At 35.4% G+C, this 10,712-nt stretch overlaps 1 non-coding gene across 1 annotated transcript; it reads left to right on the plus strand.

Annotated features, from left to right (window-relative positions):
* The first annotated feature begins 6,923 nt into the window (after positions 1-6,923).
* Positions 6,924-6,995, plus strand: TRNAQ-CUG (transfer RNA glutamine (anticodon CUG)). Its single transcript has one exon. It is a non-coding gene; the product is annotated as a tRNA-Gln (tRNA).
* Positions 6,996-10,712: the final 3,717 nt, after the last annotated feature.

Here is a 10,712-nt window from a genome sequence, read left to right on the forward strand (position 1 = left end):
GTTAATTATTGTGGATTTATTATGCTATATAAAAACCATTTCGTTCTTCTCTTCTTCTTCTATCTCTCATGAAGCACTAATGTTGGAGATGATGTAACGTTACCTGGTAGGGTCTCATACGACCTAATTCAAGAAATGACACATAAATTGCAATACAGTATAAAATTGTTGAACACTTGGTGGGGCACGGTACATTTCAAGTGGCGTGATCGTGGAAGCGTGCAATCGGTTCAGCAGACTTTTATTTTTATATCAAACATTTCAATGCGCCCGCGCATCAGCCTTAGGAGTTTAGATCCATTGACCGGAAGAAGGATCCTGGCTTCGGTCGCGTTCACTAGCTAGGTGACGTTTCACGCACCGACGCACTCACTTTGTGTCGGTTGCGTTCACCAGCTATGTGACGTCTCACGCGCCAAGGCTAATTCGAATTTACTTTATAAATTCTCGTTTCCGTTCTTCAACTTCATTCTCGGAGCATCTTTAAATTCACGCCGGGTGCGAGTTTTATAATTCAAATAACATTCGGTCATTGAGGTTGAATCTATTCGTCGCACCAACACAAATACATCCTGTCAACTACGTGCGCTCCTCGTTTCGACCTGCTGCCGCCTGACTAGTCCTGGGAGATCGTGCGGCTGCTTACCACCACCATCAGTGGTGTACCGACCTGCGGTGTAAAATCAGACAGGGCCTTCGTCCCACTAGCCTTTTCATTTTTAAATAAATATTTTTTTCTTCTTCCGGTAAAAAGAATACATCATTTTAAGGTGCCTAGAAATTGCCAGTTTATTTTAAGAAATACACCCCCGATTTACATGGTAGATACGTTCCTGAGAAAAACGTGTAAATCGAAAATTAAAAGTTTTCAAGTCGAAATCGTGTAAATCGAAAAGCTTGCAGAAAATGCATAATATTGCTATTTAACAGTTGTGATATTTTTCAATTTTTTAGGTGTACACAGAAATAAAAATAAATTGCATTAGGAAGTTAAAATATCATCATTTCCCAGCCATCATTTACCTCCAAAATTTCCTGCATTAATTCCCTCTGAATTTTACCTCAATCGCAGCCGTTAATTTATAATAATCTAAATTATGCACTCACTTGTAGTTTACGAATGTGGAAAATTAAATCTTTCTGAAACTGTGAAACTTTCTCTCAAATACTATTCTCCGAAGATAAAACTTTAATTTTATGCGAAGAAATACAGACACAGTGTGCGTGTGCAGCAAGTCAGTACATAAGCTCGGGTTTCCCCGTGAAATGTATACACAGCACACATGTTCAATCACAGTAGCATTTACTCGTAGTAGAGTGCGATAAAAACAAAAAAAAAAGACGTGTAAAACAAGTACCGTGTAAATCGGGGGATAGGTGAACACAGTCTCGTTGAGTTTATATGAAGATAGAGTCAATTAGACGTCAAAAAGAGACGTATTCCATTGTATTTTGAATAAAGAATTTATTTTAATTATGTGTTCAATTACTTAATCGATTTTCTGTTCATTACTTTATGTTGTATGTTATAAGAAATACATGTCCATATTTTTTCCACGAGTGTTACGATACTCTACTATTACGAAGTACAAATTCTCCCTCTAATTTGAATGCAATATATATTTTATATAAGTGAAAACTTTTAACTGTACTAGTATTATTAATGTGTAAATATATACTGGCTGTACATAATAAATAAAATAAAAAATGTAACCCTCTTACAAGAGGCGTATCTCTGCAGTGGAAAGTATCAAGACGTCTATGCACTTGATAAATTCATTTAGGAATCTGTTGATCAAGTTAGGTAACTTCGTTGACATGTACAGTAGTGAACACAATGTCGATTCCAAGGGTAGAGCTGAAGCGCAGACAGCGGCGTCATTAGATTATCCCCGAGTTCACGTGTCGCTTCACTTAACTTGTAACTTAATGGCGAACGTAACTTGTAACTTGGGATTGCTAATTGACATTCAAACGTATTGCTAATTTTCGTCAATTATACATACAAGTATAAACTGTAGTAAAAAAATTATATGTGTAACTGTACAAAACAAATTTAAGATTAAGTAAGAAAAGGACCAATATTTAGCCACTTCCGCACATGCAGTGGCAGTCGTGCAACAAAATGCACCGCCCGCCAGCCCGCTGATAAATGCGTATGCGGCAAACAATGCGAATTACACAACCGCCACCGCCAAATTACTCAACACGTGTTTCACCCCTCCACGGGGCATCTTCAAGAGTTATGTCACACCGATTAGTGCCAAACATAGAGTCTTTTGTTGCACGACTGCCACTGCATGTGCGGAAGTGGCTAAATATTGGTCCTTTTCTTACTTAGGATGGACTTCCGCGAGGTAACGCCTGATTCCATTAAAAATTTAAGATTTAATTTTATCTTGTAACGTGAAGGAGGAATTTGAATGGTAAAATTGGCGATGGACTCGCCATATAACACGCAGAACACATGGCCGTTGGGGCCTTGTATTGTCTATTTTATTTGCGGGAATTCCGCAACTAATTGGCAATGTGCTTATTTTGCGACGGAATTTTTTTATTGCTTCGTCACCTTATTCACCCCTAGCTTATTGTGAGAAAGAGGCTATCATATTTCTAGTATTTTTTTGCGTTTCTTTTAATATCAAGTCTCTTCTTCCAGTCTTCACAATCGTTCTCTCACTCTTCTAGCATACCTCATAAAATTTAACATTCTAATTCATTCATTTTTACCTTCTTTACTCCGCCTATTACCATCTCCTCAATTATTATAATCTAGATCAGTGATTCCCAAAGTGGTCTATATCGACCCGACGTCAGCGAAAAAAATATTTGGGGGTCCATGAAATGAAATGAATGTCCACGATAGTGGATCTCAACACATACACTGATAGTACCTATTTACTTACATCATACTATCTTATAATATCAAAACATTTACATTATTTATAAAAGTACCTATGAAGTAAATAATTTATTATATGTTTATAAAATTGTGTAAGTTGTAGGATGTTGGTATTCGCTTTGTGATTGCAATACATTTTGAACTTGTAAAAACCTGAGAGTCGCAGTCTCAGAGCTTCGCTACTTTGCACTGACTAGGAAATCAATATCAGCTAAGTAGGGGGTCTACCCAATACTGAAAAACATGTCAAGGGGTCTACGACACAAAAAAGTTTGGGGAACTCTGGTCTAGATCTATTTGTAACAATGTATCGCAATCTATTCTTTTCTCTTATTTAAACATAAGTCACTTAATATTATCACAGATGTATATTTATCACAAAGTAGAATTTTTGGTTTCACTTCATCTCTTTATTTTCACTTTATTTTCTTCACCGACCAAGTCCTATCGGAAATCTTTAATGGAGACATTTCTCTAACATTTTACAGCTGTAATGATAATGAAAAATATCAGTTTTTTGTAAAATTCTATTCGTCGTTTGAATTTTTTTAAATAAAAAAAAATTAAAAAATTGGTTGTTATGAGTATTTACTATACATAGTTTTTATTTGATAAAATATGTGTCTACTAGGAAAAATTTATAGTTTCTTAATTAAACGGTTTTATTTAGTTCGACCTGTACGGAATTTATTGGTTTATTTAGGTCTTTGGCATAAATTAGAAATTGAAATTTAAGCACCTTCCCGTTGTCAGATTGATCTGAAATCTGGTACACACATTTAATTTAGATGACAATACAATACAATAAAATCAATAACATTATAAATCTAAGATGACCGCCGATACAAAATGGCAGATTACATATTTTTCCTAAACCCCCTCAGTATGGGTATCAAATGAAAGGGCTACACTAGTAAAACACGATGATTATGTAAAATTTTAAATTCAAGATGGACGCCGTTCCAATATGGCGGACTAGGTACATATTTTTCTACAACCACCACAATATGGGTATCAAAAAACCATTTAACTTAAAAGATTTTTAGATGTATTTATTTTAAATATGTTTAGTGAAACCCAGTGATAAAAGTACATGGTACATGTGGGATAATTTAATATATAGAGATGTAGCTCAACCATGCTTTAGCAAGAACGAGCGAAGGGTATTGCCTCTAACGCCTCCGCTTTTAGTGCGAACTTAGTGCCCATGGTTGTCACCTGCTACTTTATTTTAATCCTAAATTTTAGTTTGGGATTTTATTAATGTTTAAACACGACAATCTCGTTGTGTTATTAAATAAACAAATAAAAATTGTAAATTAAAAATGTTAAAAAAAGGAAAGCAAATAAAAGATGCCGTAATAAAAATCTAATGTTATCAGAAATTTAGACGAGAAAAAAAAATGATGTGTGAAAAAAGATCAGAGCGCGGTTAATGATAGTGAAGAAAGGAAGGTGAAAGAATAATAAATATGCAAAATTGCAATATTATTGGACCCAAATTGTAACGTATCTGCTCCATAAAAATTAGGGTGAACGAGAGGCTTACAAAAAGGGGGGGGGCATAATTTTTTTATGAATTGTTCTGGGGCTTGGTGGCAACCCTGCGTACACGTGTTGCATCCGGCCCCAGCTCGGCAGGATGCGTCGCCCAAGGTCACTGTCGTAACTAATTAACGTCTCTCGTAATTAGCCAACGCCGTGCAACTGTAAATAAACCTGATTTTCCGTAGAATTTCGTACTAAACTTCTACCTTTCAATATTGATATCCGATCCGATGATGCGTATGCTGTATCCTGTTACCGCACAAATGCCCTCTCCGCCGGCGCGTGCGCTACAAAGCAGTTCTCGGGATCAATCTTTTTTAATTCGGTGAGAAAATCTTCAAGGTGCTTCGCTTCTGGGAGGAGGTCAGGGATATGTGGGATTCCTACTAACTAAAAATTTCCGGTAGATCACCCTCTGCGTTATGCGGGGGACCTCGGCATCTTCCGGTCAGGAATTACCACGCGATCTTCCCTCGCTCTGTGCTATATTGGATAGCCTGTTCTGGGGTGTGTATGGTGCACGCTACCTCCCAAACTCTCGTGATGCTATACCGATGGTTCGAGATCACATCGATCCTTCGTCCACCACAGAGTTGTTAATGCTAGTAGGAGTTTAGGAGTTCCACCCTAAACACACTCGACACTGAAGGACCTGTTCATGGTAGGGGAACACCATTCTCTGTAGGGCCCGTTCTCTGCATCCCTGCGCTGATGGCGTTGTCTCCGAGTGGGATCTGTCCTATCGTGATCCTGTTCAGCCGCCTCGGCCTGTACCATGAAGGTCTCACAGAAGGAGGCTAAGGTCCTCCACGCCGATGATTTTCGGAATCTTCCCAACTTGTAAAGCGACAGCGATACTGAAATCAAAGGCCTTGGCCCAATATATTCTAACAGTGACTCTATTAAGTGAAAATTGTTTTTATACACTCAGGACGTGTTAGAAAATATTTCATGTCACTGGAATATATCGTGATAGTGTCAGATATAGAAATCAGTAAATGAATGCTGTCTATCCGCCAAACACCAGCTACATGGAAACGTTTAGAGAGAGCATCTGGGACACCAGAACGGACTGGCGCATGACCACGATCACTCAGACAAGAGAGACAATGAGAAGAATATTGAGCAGTGATAGCTCAGTGGTACAGGACTAAGTCGTAAGTCGTGAGTTCGATTTCCGGAATATAATCTTATTTAACCCTTAGTAGCCTGATTTACGAAAGTGATTTTTTTAATATTAATGTGTTTGCTTGAGGGTCTAGATGAAGGGAAAAATAGGTTTTTTTTTTAATTTCGTTGAAAAGAATATTATACAACAGTAAAATACGTACAGCCAACCTATAAAAAAACTAATAGTAATGTGAACATTCGGTTAAAAAGATTGGTATCAAAATTAAAGCTCTAGGTTATTAAGGGTTAATTCACACTTTGTTCATTAAGTAAGATTGCCACTGTTGATAAATAAGTTTCCAGAGGATAGGCAGCATCGTCCTCTGCTTACCATAATACCACACTGCAACCCCTCCTGTCAAGCGAGGCGTTTATGATATATCTTATATATAGTTTATGATATATCTTTGGATAGGCCTATGCGATTCAGTCAAAAGTCAAATTCAAAATGATATTGCGTAGTTAAAAAATTGTTTTATTTTATAAAATATACTGAACGAAAATTTGTATTTCCTTTTTAATGATTTAAATAAAATAATAAACATCTTGTTGTGTAACACGTTTTTATCATTTTATTTTTGGTGACCATCAATGCTCTGCCACCATATGCCATGCAATAGGCGTATATGGACTGAAAAATTATTGACAAAGTTTTCATGATGCTGAAACACTCGTAGATGATTTCTTTCAGTAGTTTATCTAACTACGTTTTAAGTTTGCCTTGGGGTCATTTAGAGGTTTTGATAAATTTTACTTGATTCGAAAATAATCCAGGCCTTCGAACTGGATGTTGTAATTCTAGCCAATTTCATGAAAATGTAAATACATTTTATTGTAGTCATCTAAATTGTATAGTAATGATTCAGTTTACACGACTCTACAACAGAAAGCTATAAATTGCAACAACATATAAATTATTTATACATATAAATATTAATTCCTCTTTCTATTAAATAAAGCCTTAATTTGATAAGAACATTACAGAATTCATTTATTTAAAAAAGTTATTTACACGTTATAAAAAGTTTCTTTTTTGATATTAGAATTATCAAGCTCACATATCATGCGCTATAAATTTATATTATCACTATACAAATTTTTATTTTTATTTCAAATTGAAATAGCTACATAAAGCACTCTGAAATATGCAAGATTAATTTACTTTTTTATATTCAAATGCTTTATGCTAATAACTTCTATACGTACAAAGTCTATTACGACAAATAGATACATTAAAATTAAAATTTGTTTCAGTAAATAATAGATTAAATATAGAAGTAAATATTTGAAAGCGTTCACTATGGGTTCCATGGTGTAATGGTTAGCACTCTGGACTCTGAATCCAGCGATCCGAGTTCAAGTCTCGGTGGAACCTTAGTTCATATTTTGTTACTTATTTATTTAACATGTATTAAAACTTTAATAATATTCCTTTTATAGTTTAACTATTATGCATGCATATACATATGTATGATTAAAGACAACATAAATAAGTATATTTTTTTAGTAAATACAATTAATAAATAGTCAGAAAAGGACTAATGTATAGCTACTTCCACTATGTAGCAGTAGTCGTGCAATAAAGTTTACTGCCCGCTAGTACGCTGATAAATGCGCGTGCGGCAATCAATGCGAATTACACAACTACCACCTTTAAATCACTCAACACGTGTTTCACCCCTCCACGGGGCATCTTCAGGAGTAATGTTACACCGATTAGTGCCAAACCACACGGTGGTGGTTGATGGTGGTGGTGAAATGTGTTTGTACTTGGAGTTTCGCTGCAAGTTCAAATCAAAAATGAGGAGGTCCATAGAAATACCAAAGACACTGATGTACCTCGAAGAATTGCTCGTGTGAAGTAGCCGTTAAGACAGAAAGGTTCTTGTGTGGATGAACTCTCTGTCTTGCAGTGAACGTCTATCAGCTGAAAAGATGTAGAGCATATTTTTTTAGTGTTAATTTTAAATACATTTCGGTAAAAAAGGCCACGAGATATTTTTTTTGCAATTTCAGATATCGTCAAAAAGGATATTCTCAATTTAAAAAAATATTTAGATCTTGAAATGAAATCGCCATTTTTTTTATATTCGCGTACACCCACGTCATCTGACGCCCTATGTTTGACATTCGTATAAAAATTCTATTTATAAAATGTTTAAAGAATTTCTATTCTCGCACACAATAAAAGTTTTTTGCGATATAATCGCGTTCCATTCGAATGTATTCATTTGAAAATTCGGTAGTATTATAATAAATTCAATTATATTTATTGAATTTGATTTTTCTTCAATTCATTTTAGTGAGTTTTATTTAGCTTTTTCGCTAAAAATATTTAAAAAATGTCTATTACAAACTTTGCCACCGACAAAAAATAAATTTAGAAATTATCATTGATTTAAAAAATCTATTAATAACTCAATTAACTGGCTTGTGGAGGAGTAGGACATATCCAGTTTTTGTATAGCCTTTTTCTGCTTCGTTTTTCTTATAAGGCCTCTTTTATACCCTTCGTACTCTCCTATTTATTGTGGGACAGGTACTTTGTTTTTATTTAATATTTTTTTTCGCGCTCTTATTTCTTCTTATGATCTTTCATTCCTTCATTTTCCTTCTTTCTGCAATTCTTCTTTCTTTCTCTTTCATATTCATTTGTCCTTTTATTTGATATCATTATTTCTCCTCCTCATACTTTAACTTTTACAATTCCTTTGTTTTTATTCTATATCACATTTTTGATCTATTCTAGGTATACATTTTTATAGGTATTATTTTATTTCCTTGCATATTTTTACATTTTTTTTTAATTTTAGCTCAACCTTTTTCCTTTTCTCACGTTTTCCGTAATTGTTCTGCGCATTTTTAGGAAGGTTGGTCTTGCTTTCTTGTCTTTGATTAGCGAGTCCTCGCTAACCTTACTGTCTGACTGGCATTCGGAGTCGACCCGGAGTCCTCCGAATGCGGTATAGTGGACTACCAGGTGGACCACGGTCTGGTCCACGATTCGCAGAAGCACGAGGGGTCCTCCCTGAGCTTAAACCGTTGAAGGTACTCGGAGAACCTCCCGTGCCTCGTGAAGAGCTGGATTACCTGCTTCGTTATTGAACAGCAGTGGACATTATACAATTATAATTAGATATCATAGGGGGATTTACCATAATCGCGCTTAATAGGCGTGTTGTGGTGCAGTGTCCTGCATTCGGGGGACTCTGGTTTGACTTCGAGTGCCGGTCGGGCGTAAAAAACAGAGAGGAATCAATAGCCTCCCTGATTAGAGAAGAGACAATAAAGAAAGACTTTCTCTCACTCTGCAGAGTAATAATTAGCAAGGTAATAGATAAAAATAAAAATTAACTAAGATAACACAAAATAAAGTGATAAAATTAAAAAAGGTGATATAGAATAATAATAAAATATAAGAAAATGTAAAAAGTAATGAGGAATGAATGAAAGGCGATACAGAGCGAAAGGAAAAGACAGTAGAATTGTAAAAAGAATGAAACGAATGAAAGATAATATGACGCATGAAAAAGAGAAAGAAAATAAAAATATCTGTGAAAAAATTAAATAAAAGTTACCGAGTCCCTGTCCCACACATGATAGGGGGTACGAAAGGCTCCCAATAACGGGGTCCTTAAAAAAAAATAGGCATGTTGGCGATCGCAGTGTAGTATTATGGTGTGTAAAAGAACTCGTTGCCTGTTCTCTGAAAAGGATGTGAGTACTGGCAACTTCGTAATTAATAATAAAAAGCGTAATTCAAACAAAACTGTCTCCTGAGAATCGAACCCGCGATCTACAATCGCAAGTCGTAGTCCTCAATCACAGGGTTGTAGCTGCCAGTGTTATGTCAATATTGTTAAAACACTATCGTAACATTAGCACATACGATAATCTATTTTTGAAAATATATTTTTAAATAAAGAACAAATTCAACTTTAAAGAGGAATTTGTATTACAAAAATAAATATATGCCTTACTCTGTTTGGAATTTAAACGCAAAAGCCAAAAATCTCTTTCATGAGCTCTTCGTTGCAAGGCTTGTAATCCAAGACAGAACGTAAAGAACGTCTTTCTAAATAAAATTCACGTACACATATAAACTATGTGTAGCTTTTGGCATGTTTTAAATAAATATTCTTAATTCTTTTTAAAATGTTTGGAATTATTTACAATTTTATTTACTGGGATATAACCAGATTTTTATGCAATTGACTATAGTTTTCTTGACCTAAGAACTGCCTATAAAATATTCGAAAACAAATAAAAGATCAAGTCGTTTTTATGTACATTTTTATAATAGGCGGTGCAAAAGTAATGTCATAAATTGTACCGGCAGCCATTTAGTTATGTTATTCTTGACATTGTGAATATATATATATAAATATATATATATTTATATGTATATATTTATGCATATATATCACTTAAGTTGCCATCTCCCGAATAGCATTCGTTTTACTGCATTTTGAATCATTGCTCGCAAAACACCTGGCTCTGAATTGTCGATATCTTCTTCCATGTAAGCTTTCAAGATTTGTAAGTTGCGTGGTGTGTTGCGGTAAACGCGAGATTTTGATAGGCACAAAAGAAAGGAATCTGGTGCACATGGAACATGATGACAGGGAAGACGAATTCTGCATTAAAATAAAAGACTGAAAATTTGTCAAATAAGTAGTGACACTAATTTCATTCTGAAGGTTTAATCCACTCCATCGGTTGGTAACAACTAGTTTATAGCGGCAGCGTTCAGAAAGCTTCGAAACCTGTTCTCGTTCAAAATAAAGCAATGTCTGAAGACGAAGGTCTTTGATCAATGAGTGTTGCCGGAGGCCTTCGTATCTAAGACGTGGTCACTTACGATGAGCCTAATAAGAAGGCTCTAGGCTTTCCAGAGAACACGGAGAAGGCTATGTTCGAAGTTTCGCTTGCACCGAATAAGAAATGAGGAGATCCGTAGAAGAACTAGTATTACGGATGTATCTCGAAGATTTGCTAGTGTGAGGTATCAGTGGGTACCGACTTGTTGCAATCGACGACTATTGTATTAACACGTTCACTGCGGGCCCAATTTTGAAGAACTTTCAGCTGG

Source organism: Battus philenor, unplaced genomic scaffold (assembly GCF_028537555.1).
Source record: "Battus philenor isolate CCGP_79_NKW_IND1 unplaced genomic scaffold, ilBatPhil1.0.hap1 SCAF_9, whole genome shotgun sequence".
Taxonomy (NCBI): Eukaryota; Metazoa; Arthropoda; class Insecta; order Lepidoptera; family Papilionidae; genus Battus; species Battus philenor.